The following is a 19,755-nucleotide window of genomic DNA, read 5'->3' on the forward strand; positions in this document are numbered from 1 at the left end:
ATGTCCCTTATCTTGCCCTGACAGCAGTAATAGAATATGCATAGCTCTATTAGCATACAAGGTAATGGCACCCTTGAGGGAGGGCACTGACATAAAACTTTAAGTAGAAATCAAAACATTGGTGAAGGCAGAAGCAGAATAAAAGGGGTTATTGTCACCCAGTGCAAACACGGCCCGAGGCCTCGACCGTGGCTGCGCGTAAGGTATGCTTCCTTCACGCTTCCTTGCACATCTGTCTACACATTCACCAAAGAATACACAGACAATTTAATAAGCCTGGTATACCCATACAAATATGCATAATTTTATAACACATCACATATCATGCTCATATTTTGCACACAAAGGCAGGCACGAACACACGGAATCCCCCTCCTCGGGGCATCTGAATAAATGAAATGAGGTGCAAAACATGGCAGCGTACCATCTCACCTCAAAGTCTCCAAGTGAGGTAGAATAGCGAAAACGAAAAAGATCTGCCATTTTCACACAATAAAACAGACCCGGAAAAACCTCACAATCCCTGCTGAAGTGCCAGAGCGAGCTCTAATGAAGAGGCACTTAACAGTCCAAGACGCAGCCTGTAGAGAAGTTTGGCCGTCAAGAGGAGAAGTGGGGAGTTGATGGGTAAGGAAAGGTGATGAGGTTTTTCACTCACATTATCTGCCTGTAGTTTCCACCAAACCCCAAACCACAGCTATGCAATGTTTTAAATTAAAACAGGTCAAACCAACAACACGAAGCTCTCTGCCAAACAAGTATTCAGCATAAGAAAGCAATTTACTGCTCCTCACACATCACCCAAAGAAAAAATGATATGGAGCGGGGCCAGGTCTGGTGAGGAGTCTAATTTAGTCTGGTGGGACGGACAAGGAGAGAGTTTGCTTTTCCACATATTAACTTTTATTAAAGATATTAACCTTGAGGAGGAGACCAAGGAAGCTGTGTCAGCGAAGGTTAAGAATTAACGCCACTTTGGCGTGCAGTTAAAAAAGAATAATACTGCTCGCATGCCGATCAGCCTCTCTCTTTCCTATTTTCTTTTGTTCAGCTTTTGTCAGGGTGCAAAAAAAAATCAACACTAATAAGCCAATAATATCAGTAATTGCATCCTCAATTGTAATTACAGTGATTATGGAGTCCTCTTTGATATGCAGTCCGGCTCCAGCGCCGATACGAGCCATATGTGAACATGGGACAATTATGCTAATCATTCCACAGCCACAGTATGTAACTCTAAAGTGAAATAAAGTTCACCACCTTGTGTAGGAAAGGCCAATGAAGAATGCCCCCCCCACCAGTGTCGAAACTTGGAACATTAACAAATAAAAATTATGGTATGGCCAGTCATCAGTGTAGGTCTTTATAGAGACCTCTAGGAGTGACCAACCAGTTATTGACTGTTTCATGTTAATTACCATGAAGACGTCTAACATCTATTTAACTATAAAGCATTGTTGGTGCGTTCCGAAATACTATTATAAGACTGGCACATAATTAGACTTGGTCCAACTTTTATGGGCCATTCTGGACTCTGCTAATGGCTCTGTGCTCGGACTCAAACAGACCAATAAAGCATAGCCATAGCGGTGTGGACCGGGCATTATTAAAATGAGGCAGACACTATTAAGAGCTATCAAATCCATCTCAAACTGGGCAGGGCAATTTCTTTGCAGAGGGGCCGGTAAAACAAAAAGACAGCCTTTTCTAATCTGTGGTTTATTTAATATGTTTATTGCATGGGTGGCCGGTTTAATGAGCAGTCTCTCGGCTACATCTCTTCAGGAATATAACAAGAGATCCGTTCCAGCATGAATCCACTGGGCAAATGCAGCACATCAACTGGGAGAAGTCAGAACAAATATTTTGTCTCCATGGAAACCTCACAGCGTTCGTTTGGGCAGTGAATGTTCCTTGAAAGTGGCTTTTTCACTGTTCAGCATTTCAACATGTCATTCAGGCTGTGGGGTCTCACTGGTAGTTTGCTCCTACTGGTTGGTCCGTTTAGTTAAAGATGGATGGGAGTTGAGCGAAAGACTGTTCTGAGTTTCCCTCTGGTCTATACAGATGGTTTGGCAGGGTGACAAGACAAACTGGGCCTGGCATCAAACCCCAACCTCTATTTCATGGTGGCTTAACACTTTCTCTCTCACCAGATTACACTTGCTGTGACTGACTGATTTACCAATCCAATGAGCGATACGTCTTGGCAGATATTATTGCGGAGGGGCAAGTCAATCCGCAGCCTTCTTTATTCGGTGCAACTGCAATTCATTTTGAAGGTGTGGCATTAATATCAAGAATGATCTGTTGATTAGAACCATAACTGCTACAAGAGTGTGAGCCTGGCTCAGAGAGCACGAGCCGCATAATGTGATATATGCGCTGTGCGAAGGACTGTTTTGAGTATGAGCTTCTCTCGGCACGGCCTTACCTCCCGGCCCAGGCAGAAAGCCACTAACACATAAAGCTCATAGTGCTCAGAAGACATGCAGAAAACACATATCCTCTAAAGAAATGGGACCAGAGCCTAGGATTTCCTGGATTTCTCTGCGGGCCTCTCTCCACCACATATGCACATGCATGGCCGCACACACACACACACAAACCCCACACGCACACAGACAGCTTCAGTCAGCAGAGGGACTGACAAGGAATGAAGTCACTCATACTGATCTATTAACTGTAGTGAGAGAAATGCAGCAGGGCCTCACATCAGCTCGACACTGACCACAAACTGACAGGGGAGCCTGTGAGGATTTAAAATTGAGACTATTAAGCATCGCATTTTCAGCATCATACCTGAGATAAGATATTAGAATACAATCCCCCCCCCCATATGTTTCTCAGGATGAAACAGATATGGCATAGATGGAGAAGATGCTGACAAAGATTAAAGTCAAATGGAAAGACAACGCTTGTAGACCGTCTGCTGTAGACAAAAACCCTGTAAACTCCACAGCAGAATGTATACGTTAAGTGTTGACACTTGTATGTGCTACCCAGGCTGTTGTGAATGTGTTTGACCTACACAATTTCCTTCTGCATTCTTCATATGTATAAAAGAAACTCTGCAAAAAGTCCAAACTCAGCTTTAGAGACTTGGGACAAAGAAATACCAATAATATATTAAGAGCTCACACCCAACAAAAGATATATTACTTTGCTCATTAAATTTATTTTCAAATAAGCTATATAATTCTACTTTTAACAACAACAATAGGTGCAGTTTGTTATTTATAAGCTTTTAAAAATCAAAATGGCAAAATAAGGACGAGGAGGAGCCATTTTTCTTTTATGACTATTATATCAATAACCATGATAAACAACAGTTACAGTGGAGAAAATATCAAACCTGGCAACTCAAACTATCATAAAACAACTTTAACAACCATTGCTTTCCCTTTACTTTGTCTGCTTCTCCCACATTCTCACTAACTCTTTGTCATCAAACCTACCAGGTATCCAACGGGGATTCTAACCAAGCACTGCCATGGCTCACTTAACCATGAGATTGAGTGGAGTATGCATCCACACAGAAAGAACTATTTTGATTACTTATTACTTAACCTGTAATGTATTCTACCCCTTTCTTGTCTGCATGTCCTGCCTCCCCCCATTCCTCTCCCGCACCCCCGCCCCTAAATAAATGGAAAAATATTCACTGCCCTGGGCTACTGCTGAACTTCTCACTCTCTGCATCCAATTTGAAGCGGAGCTGCTGTGATGTCACTGGAGCGTCCAGAAAGCGAGGGAGAGGAAAGGGGAGGAGAGGGGAGGGGGTGGGGGGACAAGAGAGAAGAGCAGGCGACCTTCAGACCTCCAAGGTCACACTTCTTAACCCTGCTGCTCAAAATCCAATAACAATTTATGAATGTTTTAGTTAGAAGTCATTAATGCAACCAAGCATCTGTTTCGAAAAGAATACAAATGAGGTGCTGTCCTGCTCTGCACTCCCAGCTTACACACACACACACACACACACACACACACACACACACACCAGACACGCACACACCCTCTGGGCAAAGCATTCTGATGTGCAGGGAACAAGTGGCCCCTAGGACCTGGACTCTGCAGTGCTAAGCCTGGACCATCTCTTTGGATTTGACCGGCAGAATTTGTAAGATTACTAGTCAGGTTAAACATCTGGAGCTTCAAAGCTGTGCAGCAACTCTGTTATAAACTCACTCGCTGGCTCACATTGCCTCTTACTGAAAAAAGAGGGTCGGCAAGGTACTGACTGTTATAATGACACAGGTTCAGATTTTGCCATGATGCACACACTTACATAAGACAGAGAGGAGAGACAGGACAGACAGACAGTACAGATTGAGTACCAAACAGTGTTACCAGATGAGATCAATTTAAGTATAGTAGGGGAGAAAAGGTAATGTGGGACATTTTTTACATTTACTCCCCTCTAGGCGAGCTTAAATGATATATCAGTAAAATGTACACATTTCCCATTAATTCAGGATGTTTCCTATCAATGGAAATGATCAGAATATCTTCAGGACAAAGGGCAGTGAAAATATGATTTAAAAAAAAAAGAGGTCTTGTGTCCCACTTTACCCCAGCTACGGGGTAAAGTGGGACACTTACTTTTTCCACTTTAAAACTACGATACCAACACATGTTGTAATAGTTACAATCCCGACAGCTAGATTAACCAATAATATCGGACTAGTAACAGAATCATGGGGATTGGTCAATTAAGCACATTTATGATTATTATGATTCATGTGATCTCTTGCACACCCTAGCTTACCTGCACATTGTTTCTCTGTCCAATTGGCAGGGACAGGGATATTATATTTTTTCTGCGTATTCAAAGGCCAGTTCACGGCACTTAACTGGAGCAAGGCCATGGAACTGGTCAGCTAGTTGTTTCAAGTGTTTGGCAAGCTCCTCCTCCATCTCATCTGTGTGAATATTCTCTTTACCTCAGCTACTGCAGCCGAGGCCACTGATTTTACTTTCCCTTTCTCTTTTTTCTTTATGATCTTTTGAGGGTTGTCTTATGAATATTTGTATCGCTTGCAGCTTTTCTTAAGGACTTCTTTCCTTGCATGACCTCAGCAGCTGCACTCTCCATCTCTGCGAGGGGTGTTTGGCCCCAGGTTGTCTTCCTGGTAAATAGTTTCTTGGCATGATGGCTTTTCTACAATGCTTATGACATTAAAAATAAAACATATATAATGTAATATAACACTAGAATGTTTTTAAGACTAAACTTAACTTGTGCTTCATGGTGGGGTAAAGTGAGACAGTGTCCCACTTTACCCGACAGCATTTGTCCCACTTTACCCCACAGCCACTGTGTTAGAAAAAACAACATCTCTTAGCAGTTCAGGCTAATCTTCAGCTAGCATCAATCACACGGTTTTATATGTTGGACGTTCATCAACATGTGTGATATAAGCTTTTCTACCTGATTCAATTTGTTTTGACACAACAGTTGATTAAGTTCAAAGCAAGAAAATTAACTTTTACATGCAAAAAACAAATTTTTGTGAAAAAACATACTTTCCACAGCACCAGCACCAACTTCTCCTTCATGGCAAGGGAGGCGCTTGAAAACATAATGGGCAAATTACCACAAATGTGTTCCGTTGCCTAGATACAGGGGGTATCTCACATTACCCGATGTCCCACATTACCCTGCTCTCCCCTACCATGTGATGAGAATGATCATATTTTGGGGGAAATCATCGTACAGAAAAAAAAAATAATGCATTTTACTTTCATAAGCCACTATTTAGATTAATAAAGATTTGAAAAACGTGTAAATTAACTGGGTTTACTTTAGTGACAAAAGTTCAAGCTCCGCCTCTGATTCCCTGTGTCTCCTACATCCGCCACAAGCAGGATTGGCTGGAAGGATGTCAGGTGACCGGAGAAGCACAGAGAATAGACCCATGCTCCATATTCACAGCCTGTCACGATGTTATCTACAATGTTAATAATTATAACTCCTAATTTTGGCACAAAATTATTAAATTATTGTACGTGATGGAACATTTTATATTGCTTATCATACATTTCACAGCAGCTAAAATGATTGCACGCATACAATGCAACACTGTTAACCAAGTATGAGCTTGGCCTCAATGTCAAGGCCAGTTGAAATACTCTGGTGAAGTCATCCATGGCTTCGAGAGGCACAGGCTTCCAGCAGAGGTCTCAGTGCTGCAAACCTCAGAGTGGATTAAGCAGTAGACCTATATTTCCAGATAGACCAGTCTCTCAAGCATGACTCAATGCCACACAGTCCCGAACACATTCGGCAAGCTACATGCTAAATCCAATTGGTAGAAATAAATCAGTACAACACTAAAAGAAAGCCCGCATTACGGAAAGGAGCGGGTGCTTGTGTGTGTGAACTGTGAACATGAGCGTCTCTTCAGCACAAAAGTGAGTAAGAAGGCTCGGCAGTTTAATTAAGCCAACAGGGTTGTGTACCCTCCTATTTACCCGTGCGGGAGCTCATGGTCACCGGAGAAAAGGCCACAGGGAAGAAGGGAATAGAGGTGTCACAGTGGCCATGATGATGATGGAGTGTCTACAAATATGACTCCAAACAGGGTCATTTTGATTTAGCGGCAATACGCAAAAGGCTGGCCCGTTAACTCCTGACCTTTTGAGTGTGACCTGTGGGGGAGGGGTCTATCCGCCAGCAGAGGACAGAAAGAAAGGGAGAGCGACTGAAAGAGTGGGGCTGTGCAGTGTCAGGCCCATTATGACCCGCTAAAAACTCGGGCCGCTCTCCTGCGAGGAGCCATCCATCATCGGGGCCTCTCTAATCAGCATGTTTGTCACTGTAACTAAACAGTGGGCTGAGCCACATCGCCACGCTATAGGCCCTGACAGGGAGAAATAAATCTGCTGCCGGCCAATGGGCTGCAAGCAGTCGAGCGTGACAGGAAAGGTGACAGACTCTTGAGGTCTCAACTAGTGAGATTAAGGGGAACTAGCCCAGACTCTGGGGCGGAGGAAACATTTGAACAGTTTTACTGGTCTTTAGGCAGCAGTCGAGGCCGGGGCTGCAGTGGCGTGGGTGTTGAAAGTGAGAACGCCTTTGTCCTTTTCACAAAGAGACAGGTCCATTTGTTCAGATAGGAGGAACTCTGATTCCCTGGTAACGGATAGGTGTACTGTTCGCTTTCCCCGTGAAACTCAGGATTGAAAATCCTCTCTGTGGTGTTCACACAGGATTAAACGTGGCACCGTCTTCAGGGGAAAATGCTCCTTTGAAATCCAAGGTGGTTAATAGTTCAGTGAATATAAAATCATCACATCTTCGCTACCAAAATCCTGTCAACAACTGCTCATCTCGGGAGAATGTGGACATTATGATGGATAAAAAGTAAAATAATTATAAATAATTTATTAATATTTAGGCGGGGGGGGGGGGGGGTTCCTCTGTACATCATGTTTAGGCAAAACAATTTGCTGTGCTTACACCGTCCTTGCACATGCAGGCAATCCAGTCAGTTGAGCCTGCTTACTGTTGTGTTGTTTCATTTTCTCTAGCCCCGTTCTTACATCTCAGCAGGTGGGCTGTATACAGGAGCTGAGAAAGCTGCAGTTATTTGACCACTTGGAACAGGGACCTTTTTTCCACTCACAACAGCTAACGGCTCGAAAAAGGGGGAAAACAAAGTTTTCTTGATGTTGCCACTTACCAGCATCTTGAAAAAAAATAAAAAAGATTCTGTTAAATCTCAGGAAATCACAACTGGCACTGTTATGTTGAAGGTTTTGATGGCTTACATCATAACATTGTACTTCTTTGCTTTCTATTTCTGGTCTTCAGCAAACTTGGCTGATGGTTGTGCTATATTGTGCACAATGCAAGTCCAGGATTCCTCCAGAAAAACACATTTTACTTGTACTGCTGCTTACAGACTTGTAGTGCGGAGGGATTCTACTCCCAAGATAGTACATGGAGAAATTCAGGTCTCTGAAACATTAATAGTTGGCAATAGGGAACCTTAGCTGCCTGTGTGCTGTGAATGCACATTGTGGTAAATACAGTTTGAAAGCCATTAGTGAAAAAGGAAAAAAAAAATCCCAAGAACTGAGCTTTCGTCCAGGACCCTAATGACGTCAGACATTATTCAAAAGGAGAAAAAAACTGTAAATGTAGAAAACAGAACACAGAAACGGTCTACTTCTCTTTAAAATACATGTGACTTGATTCACATAGAAGGATCTATATGAGAATAATTTATGTCTGAAGGAATATTAAGACAATTGACTGATTTACGAAATCATGTTGACCAAGATTAACATTTGTATTAACCATCATAGAATTAAAAACCAAATCCACAAATGTAAAATTCAGTAAAATGCCAGAACTAACCCAGAACTTTAGCAGCATATAAGGAATTTCCCTAGAAAAGATTATAGCCGACCTTGATGAATGTACGATTTTTTTCCCAGTGTTGTTCAAAATTTCTGCAACAACGCTGAGGTGTCTGAGAACCCCAACCCTAACCCGAGGGGAAAATCCAGTGGTCACATGTTTTACGTATCATAATGCGAGCTTAACAAGACATACTGTACTTTTACCAAGTATTCAGTGACTGATTCTCACAGTGAAAAAATATATTCAAGGTCCAATCCATAATCTTTTAGTGTCACTTGATAATCATTTAATAAAGGGCTCGTTCTTTTTTTAACAGCAGTGGTAGTAACCCTGGATCGCATTTCACACCCCACGGGTTACAGTGGTGGCGGGTTGCAGAAAGGGGGGGGGGGGGGAGAACATGCATACACTCATTTCTGCAAAGTAAAATGACACTATATCAAATCAAGCATTTCCATATGTGGACCGCTGCTGCCACTGTGGCTCTGGCAGTATAGGGGCGGCAAACCAAAAGATGGGCTGTGCTCTTCGGCGTGGTAAGAGACGTTGGCATTCCGTGAACTCTGGGGCCTCCTACTGAGAGAAATCAGGAACTGTCTCTCAACCCATAGGAGCAGTTCCTTAACTGGTCTGAGTCGGGAGCAGGGCAATAATCCACGTCTGGTTTCTCTAGACTACACTTGATGAATATTGACAAACGTTGAAACACTATTAATGTATCCTAAAACAGCATCAGAGACATGAAATCCCAGTTATATGTATTTTTTTTATCCAAATCCCTTGACCTGTAGAGCAGCTGTTAATCAGGCAGTAAAACTAAGGTTGTGCAGACAAAAGAATGTGGGGGGGGGGGGGGCGTGGGTATGGGAGACAGACTTACTTTGAAAACTTAATAACTTCTACTTGACCATTAGACGTGGGAATTTGGGCCATAAATCTAAAGGGCACTCGAGACTTGTCTGGAGGCCAGCGAAGATAATTGGGCGGCGTTCTGCTGCGTTGGCCCTTCTACAGTAAGAGGATGTGTTTTCTGAATCAGGGCGCCATATATTGTCATCCAGTGCAGGTACACAGCAAAGGTCAGCATGACCCGCTTGACCCTTACAGGTTGTCTGCATGGGGCAGGGAAAAACACATCCAGGGGAGCATCTGCGAAGCCACAAATTTTCCAAGATGGCAGATGTTTCTTTTTGTTTTTGTGGAGACATTACCGCTTCCTCCTTCCATCTAAAATAAATTAAATTAGCCATTTTGTCGCAGTGTGGGTCAGTGGCTCAGGCAGTGTCATTTTACTGGGAGCTCCCCTTTGCCAAGCTTGTCTTTACAGACATTAATTAGCCCAGGAGTGCTGGGCTAAAACATGTCAGGGGCTAAACGAAGATTGAGCGATGAGGTTGAACAGGAGAGACCGAGGACCAGGAGGACTGGTGGAATGGAGAAACTCTTGTCCTTCAACCCTTCCTCCCTCACAAAATAAAAGGAGGAGGGGACCTCCAGTCCTCCAGTACATGAGTTGGCACAAGTTAGAGCTCAGGAAGTCCAGGAGACGCCTCTGCCTGCCTTGAGAGTGAAACTTAAAACCAGTGACATAGCCAATACATGTCATATTCTCTCAGTCAAGAATAGTTTATTTTCGAAGGAATTTCAACCTAAAACCTCTTCATCATAATTATCCTGACTTGTTTGAAAAACCAAGGTGGATGGGTCTGGCCCAATTGCCAACAAGAGACCACTGTTATGTTTTCATGAAAAAATAAAAAAAAATGCTTTTCAGCAAGACATCATTTTTCACATTTCCAAAACAATGACAAAATGTCTTGTTCTGCATTGGAGGGAGTACATTTCCTCTCAGCAGTTGTCATTGCAGAGTCAAGAATTTTGCAAATCTGTTAAAAAATACATAATACCTGGGCCTCAAATTGCACGCAAAATGCAAGCTAAGTCACCCAGTCACATACATTCAGTGCCTATGGGTGCTTGGAGCAACTCCAGGTTCTTCATCTAAATAACCCCAGTCACTGAAAAAGGCCAGGGAGACGCTGATCCAACTGCTCCCTGCATTTGGCCGAATCTCACTCCAGGTCTCAAGGAGACATTTTTATGTAAAGGAACAACAAGAACTACTGGACTTTCTCCCAGAGCTGTGTTGAAACAGATTGTAGGAAACATACATAAACTCGTTCAACTCAAGAGTTTAAATTGTCTATAAAATCTGATTCTTCTCCTGTTCAATAACAAACACAAGGAATGGAAGTATATCGTCTCTGTCAAAGCAGAGATTTTTAATGGGTTTTTCTTATAAGTAGAGTGTAATTACAGCAGGGCATTCAAATGGTACCCCATTATGCCATTCATACTACGCTGTGTAATTGTATGTGAAATCCTTGTCATGATTCAGTTATTTTCAGTTCAGGAGAGTGTAATGCATATTTATTTTTCTAAATTATTTATTTTTTCTTTAATCAAACAAATTTATTTTGGTAATTCAATATTTGGCAAAATGTATGGACAACAGATTCCAACAGATCTGATAAAATTTCCAGTTTCCCATATGCAAAATATTTGTAAATTTAAAAACAAAAATTAATTATAGTATCATACCTAAAACTGCCTTTTGTTTACATTGACTAATTATTCACTTTAGGTTTCATTTCTATATGATCGAAGTTACATTAACTGAAATAAACAAATGGGTTTATTTTCAATCTGAGGTTTACCGAGCAATCATCATTACTAAGGTGGTGAGTAAAATGCTAACAGTATTGGATCACGTACGAAAAGTGCGAGCTACATTAATATACTTTGTAAGACATGATGTAACATATCGCTCTGAGTCTAAACACTGGGATCCATACAATCCAAACTCCTGGTTTGAACTGAGTTACATCCGGTAGATAGACACGTTGCCTTATTAAATTTGATAATAAAATACATTTTTTTGCCCTGAACCGGTTTAAATCTTACCTCAAGGTGAACACATTTAGTACCTCTTTAAAGTAACTCATAAAATAAATAAATAAAATGAAATAATAGTAAAATACAAATAAACATGAGTGTAAAACAATGAAAACAATCATGGTTCATAATCCGTAAAAAAAAAAAAAAAGGTCTGTGCCTTTAAAAGTTCTTGTTCCACTATTAGCACCAAGTTGGTGAGGCTTGGCGTAGCACGATGGGTGGGGGCTGAAGGGGGCTCCACTCTTCTGTTTAAAAAACCCTGAGGTATTAGGGTGGGCTAATCTTTAAAAGGTTAATTTATTCATAGAGATTTTGACAGAGATGTATGGCCGAACCAACATCTCAGGCACCTCTTCCCAGAGGGAGATGACTGGTGCAAAGAACAGAGAGGGAGAGAGGCAGCAGAGGAAAGGAGGAGGTGGGGGAGTTGAGCAGAAAGATGGAGTGCAGAGGAGAGACAGAGTAGGGAGTCAACATGCTCTAAACACAAACACGTAATTACCTTATAGAGGCTGACGATGACTCTGGCCTTTAACCCCGTACACTTAGAGCTCTCCACTGTGTCCTTTCAAGTCGGGGAGGGAAATGTAAACTCTGTAAATTATACTCAACACAGAAAACACACATTATAAAAAAATGTGTTTTGAATGGTGTTAGAATTTGGCTCTAGTTTTTCATTTTGACGATTGGCAGCTATTATCATTTTTCGAAGAACAAAAAGACAGATTTCAGTGAAGCTGCAGCCAGCTCTGATTTTTCCATTGTTGATTTCCCCGATTGAACTATTGGTAATCACTGTGTGTCTGTGAAGGTGGAGGGGAGCAAGTGGTCAATACTGGATCTAATTTTTTTTCTTTTGTCCTTTGGAGCAAGACACAAGGCTTTATATCAATTGTTGTTATTTATTAATTTAGTTTGTGAATTAAATCTGTTGTGTTTCTACTGTAGAGGTAAATCGGTCTATCAAAAAGATGCCATATTAACTACAGAGCAAACAGTAGACTGCATGGCCCCCCCCCAAGGTCAAACTTAAATAATGAGATACATTTGTACACATTTAGATGGACAAAAACTGCACACACAAATCAAGATCCATGAATTATTTTCAGAGAAATCAAGAAAAATGCTAATGTTAAAGAAAGTGGTATGCACCTTCCCTGATCAATACTGCATCCTTCCACCAAGTTTCAAGATAATACGTCTGGCAGTTTTGCGTAACTTTGCCAAAAAACAAACAAACAGACAGACCAAGATGCAAACATAGCCTCATAGGCAGAGGTAAGCCAATCAGATGTAGCTGCAATCATGCCACTGTGAAAGTCTGAGGAATCTTGACAAACTACAACTGGAAGCCAGTGGAAGCATTGTGGCCTTGAGACAAAACAATGAAGCAAGTTATCAGCGTTAATCCCATTGAGTCAATAAAGTCGTACGGTTTTCTAGTTTCACCTCAGATGAGCTGCTGCACTGTTGCAAACTACTCAGCAAGAAGAGAGGAAGTGTGCCGAGCTGGAGTTCTTGTTGAAAACAAACTGCAACAAACCCACAACTGCAGGCAGCAACACGTGCAGTGGAAAATCGTATGACATGGTAATGAAGAACAAGAGCACGACTGTCTCGAAAACATAAACACACACAAACACAAACACACACAGACACTTTCGCTCTCCAGTATTTGTTTACTTTGTAACTTTGCTAATGGCGTTATAACCTGCCAGACCCGTATGAGTAAACATGCTGCAGTTGGTGATGTGGTTAAATTGCTTATTTGCCAAGATTAAGCTGTTTGAGTTTTATTATACAAGTTCTTTTTTCATGACTTTTACACATAGCACACGCAATATATCACCATAGATAGGACCACCCAGGCCTGAAAATAATTTTGTAATTGTTAGTTGTTTAAGTCATATATTTGTTCGAGTAATGACGGCTAAAAGTCTAGCAGGGTGGCTGTATATTATGAGGTAGGGAGCACCGTCCACTAACCAGAAGGGTCGATCTCCTCCGGTCCATATGCCAAAGCGTTATTAGGTGAGATACTGAATCCCAAATTGCCCCTGATGGCTGCTCCAGCAGTGTGTGAATGGTGTGTGATTGATCCTGGCTTTGTGTTTAGGCCTGGCTGCACCATGAGTGATTGTATAGCTAGTCTGGTCAAATTAACCAGACTTTTAAAAATGTCATGATTCAGATTTGATCATGTATTGATTTGTATGTAAAACAAGTAAAAACAGAACCTGAGCAGTGGCCAGTTGTATGACCTGCGAGCTCGACGCCAGGCTCTTTCTCCGGTCAGTTTCATTCTCTGCGCGTTAAGAGTTAAAATATTTCAACTCGATCTAGTGAAGCAAATGATATGAATTTTGTGTCTAGCGTGTGTCGCATTGCCAATTTTTGTCTTTGCATTGACTTTACATTTAATCACATTACACAAAAAATACGCTTTGCATTTGGTGTGAACACGAACAAAAAATGTATAAATAGCCAAGTATCGTCACCCTTCATCAAGCAAAGTTTGACTTCTGGAAAAATAACTAATGTCCATAAGAATCAGCTCTTGAAGAGGACTGACACACTACACAGAATGAAAACAAGGTGCATACACATGTAAAGCCTTCAGTTTGAGTTAAATGATGCTGAAAGCATTACATGGAGATTTCAGACTGTCAGTCTTTTACGGCAAAGGCTTCTCTCTAAAACATTTAGCGACTGTGAAAATAAACAGAAAATCCTAAACAATCAGGGCGTCTGCGTGGCTGTGCCTACACAAAACTAAACAGAGGAGGGACTGATGTGGTGTTTCATAGTGAAGCCCAGCAGCCCTCTGGATCAGCACAGCGAGGAATGAAGTGATGCCTTGTACGTCTCCATCCATAACATCTACAAGGTTTGAAATCCATCTACCGAATTTGGAGCACTCATATAATCTGATATCAAATGTGCTTCTGCGTCTTTGCATTGCTGTATTTGTTGATAAAATGAACATGAAAACATAACCAGAGGTATCCAGTTCAATACAACGAACCTTCTACCACATATTTCCTGTTATCCACTTAAATTATCTTTTTAATCATTTTTGAACATTGAAAAGCTTAAATATATAATTTTCCACTTGGCTATTGTAGCTAATTTCATACACATTTTCCACATATGACCTTTTTAAATTTGACCTTCTCAGTCTGGTTATTAATTTTGAACTTTATGAGAGCAACACGGACAGACAAGGTACATGTACATTTGAATAATTCACAACCGTCAGCATTGATTTGTGACAGATATGATGATGGGCCGGATCCAGGTCCTCAGGCAAACGTTGAAAACACACTGGTTGTTACTCTCTGTGTGTAAAGCGGGCAGCAAGACCATGACTTTGGGTTTTGAACTCTTCTTTATCGGCAGAGAATGACAAACACTTGATAAACAGCAACAATTTTAGAAATCTCAGTTGGATATATTATATGTAAAACCTCACTGTAACTTTACATGGCATAATCCTTTTTTTCATTTTGCTATTGATGAAAATCATACTGTAATAATTTGACTTTTATTGCAGAGCCATACTCTACATGTATATTGTTATCATAGTATCGTCATATCACAACATTTTTACAACAATCTCATACAATTGAATTAAAATCAACGAGTGATCTAAAATTATGATGAAAATAACTGAAATTAATATAAAAAAGAATCACAGTAGTTATGGATACATCATTTATTATTATTCAATTACAAATACGTTTCCGTTCTCTGCTCCTATGGTAACAGCTGAGAAGTGAGTTGGAGCCAATACAAGTCTGCTCCTTTCCCCTTGATCAAGGCACTTAACCCTCATCTGAGCCAGTGGACAGGGCATCACTGGAAAGAGAGCACTCGCCAACTTCCCCATGAACTCATGAAAAAGGGTAATAAGCTGGAAGTGATGCTGTCATTGCATGTTAACCCTTGTGATGTGGAACCTCTGCACTGTGACACACAGACGTGACCCTGACAGTCCAGACTTCAACACAGACAAGAAGGAGGTGGGAACCTATCCCCCAACATCTCTTTCACCTTCCCGCCCTCCTTCGCTCAGACGTTTTGGGACAAGATGGTCTCTCGCCCTCCCTGTCTTCCCTCTACTCTTGCTCTGGGCGCATCTAATTGAAGCGATCTCGGGGCTGAGAGAGTTCCGTTTCTTCTCTAATCCCTCCACTGGGGGAGGCTCACATGGTCTTCATTACCCCCACCCCACCCCAGAACACTGGGTCCCCTCTCTCTGCTCCCTCTCCATCCGTCTCACCGGCCTGCTCCTCTGCCAATGCACCGGCCCGGGCCCTTTTTCAGCAGTTTATGTTATTAAGCACACACTGCCGAGTTCCTGTCCTTCACAGGGGCCTGGAGATGTTATCTCCCCTGCCGCCGTATACAGTTACCTACAAAATATTCCATAAATTAGACTGGGATTGGCAATTCAGAATGCAGAGGTGGAGGTTGAGGTGGTCAGGGATTGGTTGGGGATGGGTAGGGTAGGTGGGTAGGTGTGGGGGCAGCGGGAGTTAAGGGAAGCTCAGTGTAAGTAAAAGCAAAGGAAGATCTTCTTGTATTTACATTGGATGGAGAAGCAATGGGAGGTATGTCACTGGGACAGCGTAGGTGAACAGGGGAGAAGTGGACGTTGCTTAAGGGCTTAGGGATAAGGAGGAGAGGAGACTCAAATCCAGTTCCTATTTGGATAGAGATTCTTTTAGAGGTGGAGCTGAATATCTAGTCTGAAAAGAGTTAGACTGGGCATTTATTGGGTTTGGGAGGCGGGGGGGCGGGGGGGCGGGGGGGGCTGTTCTGTTCTGTGCAGTGTTATGTAGGCATCCCCCTCCTGTAATTAAACAAGGCTGTATTTGGACAAGTGACTTTTCAAGCCCCGAACAGCTCTGTCAATCCCCAGAGCATGGAGAAAGGTCCTGAGCCGGGACATCCGTGGCCAATTAGATTAGGAGGAACCTGTGAGGTCCCCAAACAATGGGCTCTCAGAGGATCTGCAATAACACAAACATGGCCCCTGACACACGGCTCCAGCTCTTCAAAAGAAACTATTACAGCTTTAAGATGAAGAAGTTAAACACACATACAAACAAATACTAATTAATTACAATGGCACCATAATTGCAAAGGTTCATGGTCAAAAACAGCTTGTTCCATGGGTATAGACTGAATTCTTGATACTTAGTGTGCTGTTAACGTTTATAATTTATATATAGCAGTGCAAGTAACAATTACTATTTAACCTCATTCATTTCAGACAAGCGAAACACTGACATGGCAACTGGAAACACAACCTAAAAAACTAGAATCAGTAAGGCACATTCCTCCGCCCAGGCCCAACAGTCAACAACTATTAACTATATTTAAAATTTGCTAGATTGCTCATCAAGATCATTGAATTATTCTGTGAGAAATTTAGAGCAATGTTGGAGAACTCAATGATAAAGAATGTGACCAAAGCATTCCTGGATCTGCTCCCTGACCCAAACTTGTTCCTTCCCCCAAATTTCCTAGAAATCAACCCAGTAGTTTTTCTCCAGTCTTGCTTTAAAACCGACCAACAAACGAACAGGGGTGAAAACATAACCTCTTTGGTGGAGGTTAAAAACCAAACAACAACATGTAACTTGTGTAGATTACAGCCAACTGGTTATGAAATCTAATAGGTCTGAAACGGAAAGAAACACCGGCCGAGACAGACAGCGTCTAAATGAGACCTTGTTTGGTCTTTGTTCAGGAATTAGTGGCCGGTTGAAGCAGGTATGAGCAAACATTAAAGGGAAGAGGGAAATGGGAGCACTGGGTCTGGGTCAAGGGTTCAGCCCTAACCTTGGGGGCTGACTGATTTAAATTCTGTTACCGGCTCAACTCCATGCATGGCTAATGTGGCACACTGTCCCTTTAATTATGGCTGACCTCCTAGCGAGCCAGTGGTGGTCTGCAGCTCTCAAGACAGAGCGCCTCATGATCTGAGAAGGGTGGGGGATCAATTAAAAAAAAATTAACTCCTACCAACTTGCTAATTACCACCGTGCACTTTCATTTGGGGCTCTGAGAGGGAATTGTAAAATTTTATTGGACTGGTGGAAGAATGGAAACACAACACTGAACAACCGAAGTGCATCAGCAGCTCCAGCCTGTACAGAAGTTTTATGGAGGAAAACACCACAACTGACAAGTTTTCCAATAATTTAGACGGCCACCATTAAGAAAACACAATAGGTCTGGTAACAGTCACCCACTGAGGTTGTAGAGGGAATAAAGTAAAAGTCTAATCGTGCAAAGAAGAAGTGATGGAATTTTTTTTTTGTTGCTTTTATGATCTTTGCTGGAAGAACCATCAACAACTTTACTTCATTTGACAGAGAAATGTTCAGAAACTGCTGTTCAGTCTCTTTCTGCTGATCTGATTTTGTTCCACTCAGTTGGGATTTATATCCAAGTTTGATCATGTAACCCTCCTCCTTACTTCATGACACTGCTTTTACTAATATTGCGATTCAGTTCCCTTGATGTAGTTATTCTACATATATGGCTGCTTGACAGTGATGTTAGACATGCTCTATAAGTGTCTGAAGGCCATGGGCTATTGGCAAAGAGACTTATTTTTACCATCCACACATGTTACACCAATTGATAATTACCTTTTGCACCTTTCTTTAAACATCTGTTGAAGCAATTATTTAAACAAAAAATAGTCAGGAGCAAGTGGCATGTTCGCTTGTATTTAAAACGTGTCAGAACAAACCGGCTCCTTACACACCCATCTCCTGCAGCAGTTTTGTCAGGGACAATCTGTTCCCCATTTTGAGTTTCCTGATACACATAAAAATGCACGACGTCGAGCGAGAGTGTTGCGTTGGAGTCAAAAAGGAGCCCCTGAGCCCCCGATGATAGGGCACCAACTCCTGATGTGGAGCTGCGGAGGCTGCCTGTGTTTGCCTGTCCTCCACTCTGGAACATGTGGTTTTGGTTACCGAATGTTTTACTGCTCAACAATGTTTCTGCCTTAGAGCTCGGCACACTGCATAAAGACTACTTTGTCCCATGATGCCCACACGGGAAGAGTCTGCCTCATTGCACACACACATACACACACACTCACTGGGTGATGATGACATCAGCAAGGCCACTAAACCCATGTCGATAAAAAGGTACCATTTTCCTCCTGGACGGTAACATTTTGAAAGTGCCCTCCTGTGCCTCTTCTTGGACAGCACAACTATAAGTCAAAGCGAATATTTCAATGTCCATTTCTACTGTGCGGATATCAGAGTTTTGACTTTCTTGCATGTCCACTATCCACTGCATTACCAGTGCTTGCTAAAATAGCCAACGCCACGACCAAACCCAAGTCTCTGACAGACGGATCACTGGATAAAAGTAATAGCAGACGTGTCACCAGGGCCATGTGCGCAGCGCTGAAACTAATAAAGATCAGACGTTAGGAGTAGTGCATTTAATAAAACTAACAATGAAACAAGAACTTAGAAAAAGTGGAATTGCACACGTGCATATGAAAGCAAATAAAACTTCAACATGGAACCGTAAATTACTGAAGTGTAACAATGGGATCTCATCAGCCAATAATCGGGTTTGGAAAAGTGTACAGAGTCAAGAAGGTGACAAGTGAACATAGTGAATGTCACTAACCTGACATCACACCTGTAGCTCTTTTCATTCGCACTGGTCTTTTCCAACAAGAACAAATGTGACCGTGATCTCATGGCCCTGTTTGAAGGAGGTGATTAGCACACCCTGGAGTGCACGAGTGAAAGGGCTACGGGCAAGTTGGAAGATGTCTGGCATGTAGTCACGCCGGTTGTCACTTGGCGCACTTAAATCATGTTCTGGAGCACCAAAGTGGTGCTAAACACTGGTCATATGCAATGACAGAGCCGGTGCAGAGGGGCCACGTAACAGCTTCTGCCTGGCATGTTCTTTGTTTAAACTCCATTTCCCAGCAGCGAAGCCGCCACGGCCAACGAACCCCGACTAACACCGGGGTGGCACAGACCAGCGCGTGCACACACAGTTGGTTTCAGCTGTGCTTGAACTTGAAAAGCCCCATGCGTGGGCCATATGTCTACCCTCGCAGTCCATCACAGCATCCGTCTCACACCCAAAACATTTTTCACACACCCGGAGGCCAACAACATGTGTAGTATTCAGTAGCCCTCTAACCCCGGACATACTAACAGATGGACAAGGGTCAAAGCGGAGTCAGGGAGTGACATCCAGGAATTCTGCGGAGTGCCAAAAACATCTCATCGCAGAACAGGCTCAAAGGTTACATTTGCTAAACATTATTGCTTGTTGGGTTCAGTTTATGCGCTGGAAACCTCACACCTGCTGGTGTCCAGGGCTCTGCCAGAAATTGCCGCCACAAAGGCTGCTTCAAA

This window comes from Platichthys flesus, chromosome 7 (assembly GCF_949316205.1).
Source record: "Platichthys flesus chromosome 7, fPlaFle2.1, whole genome shotgun sequence".
In the NCBI taxonomy this organism is placed as follows: domain Eukaryota; kingdom Metazoa; phylum Chordata; class Actinopteri; order Pleuronectiformes; family Pleuronectidae; genus Platichthys; species Platichthys flesus.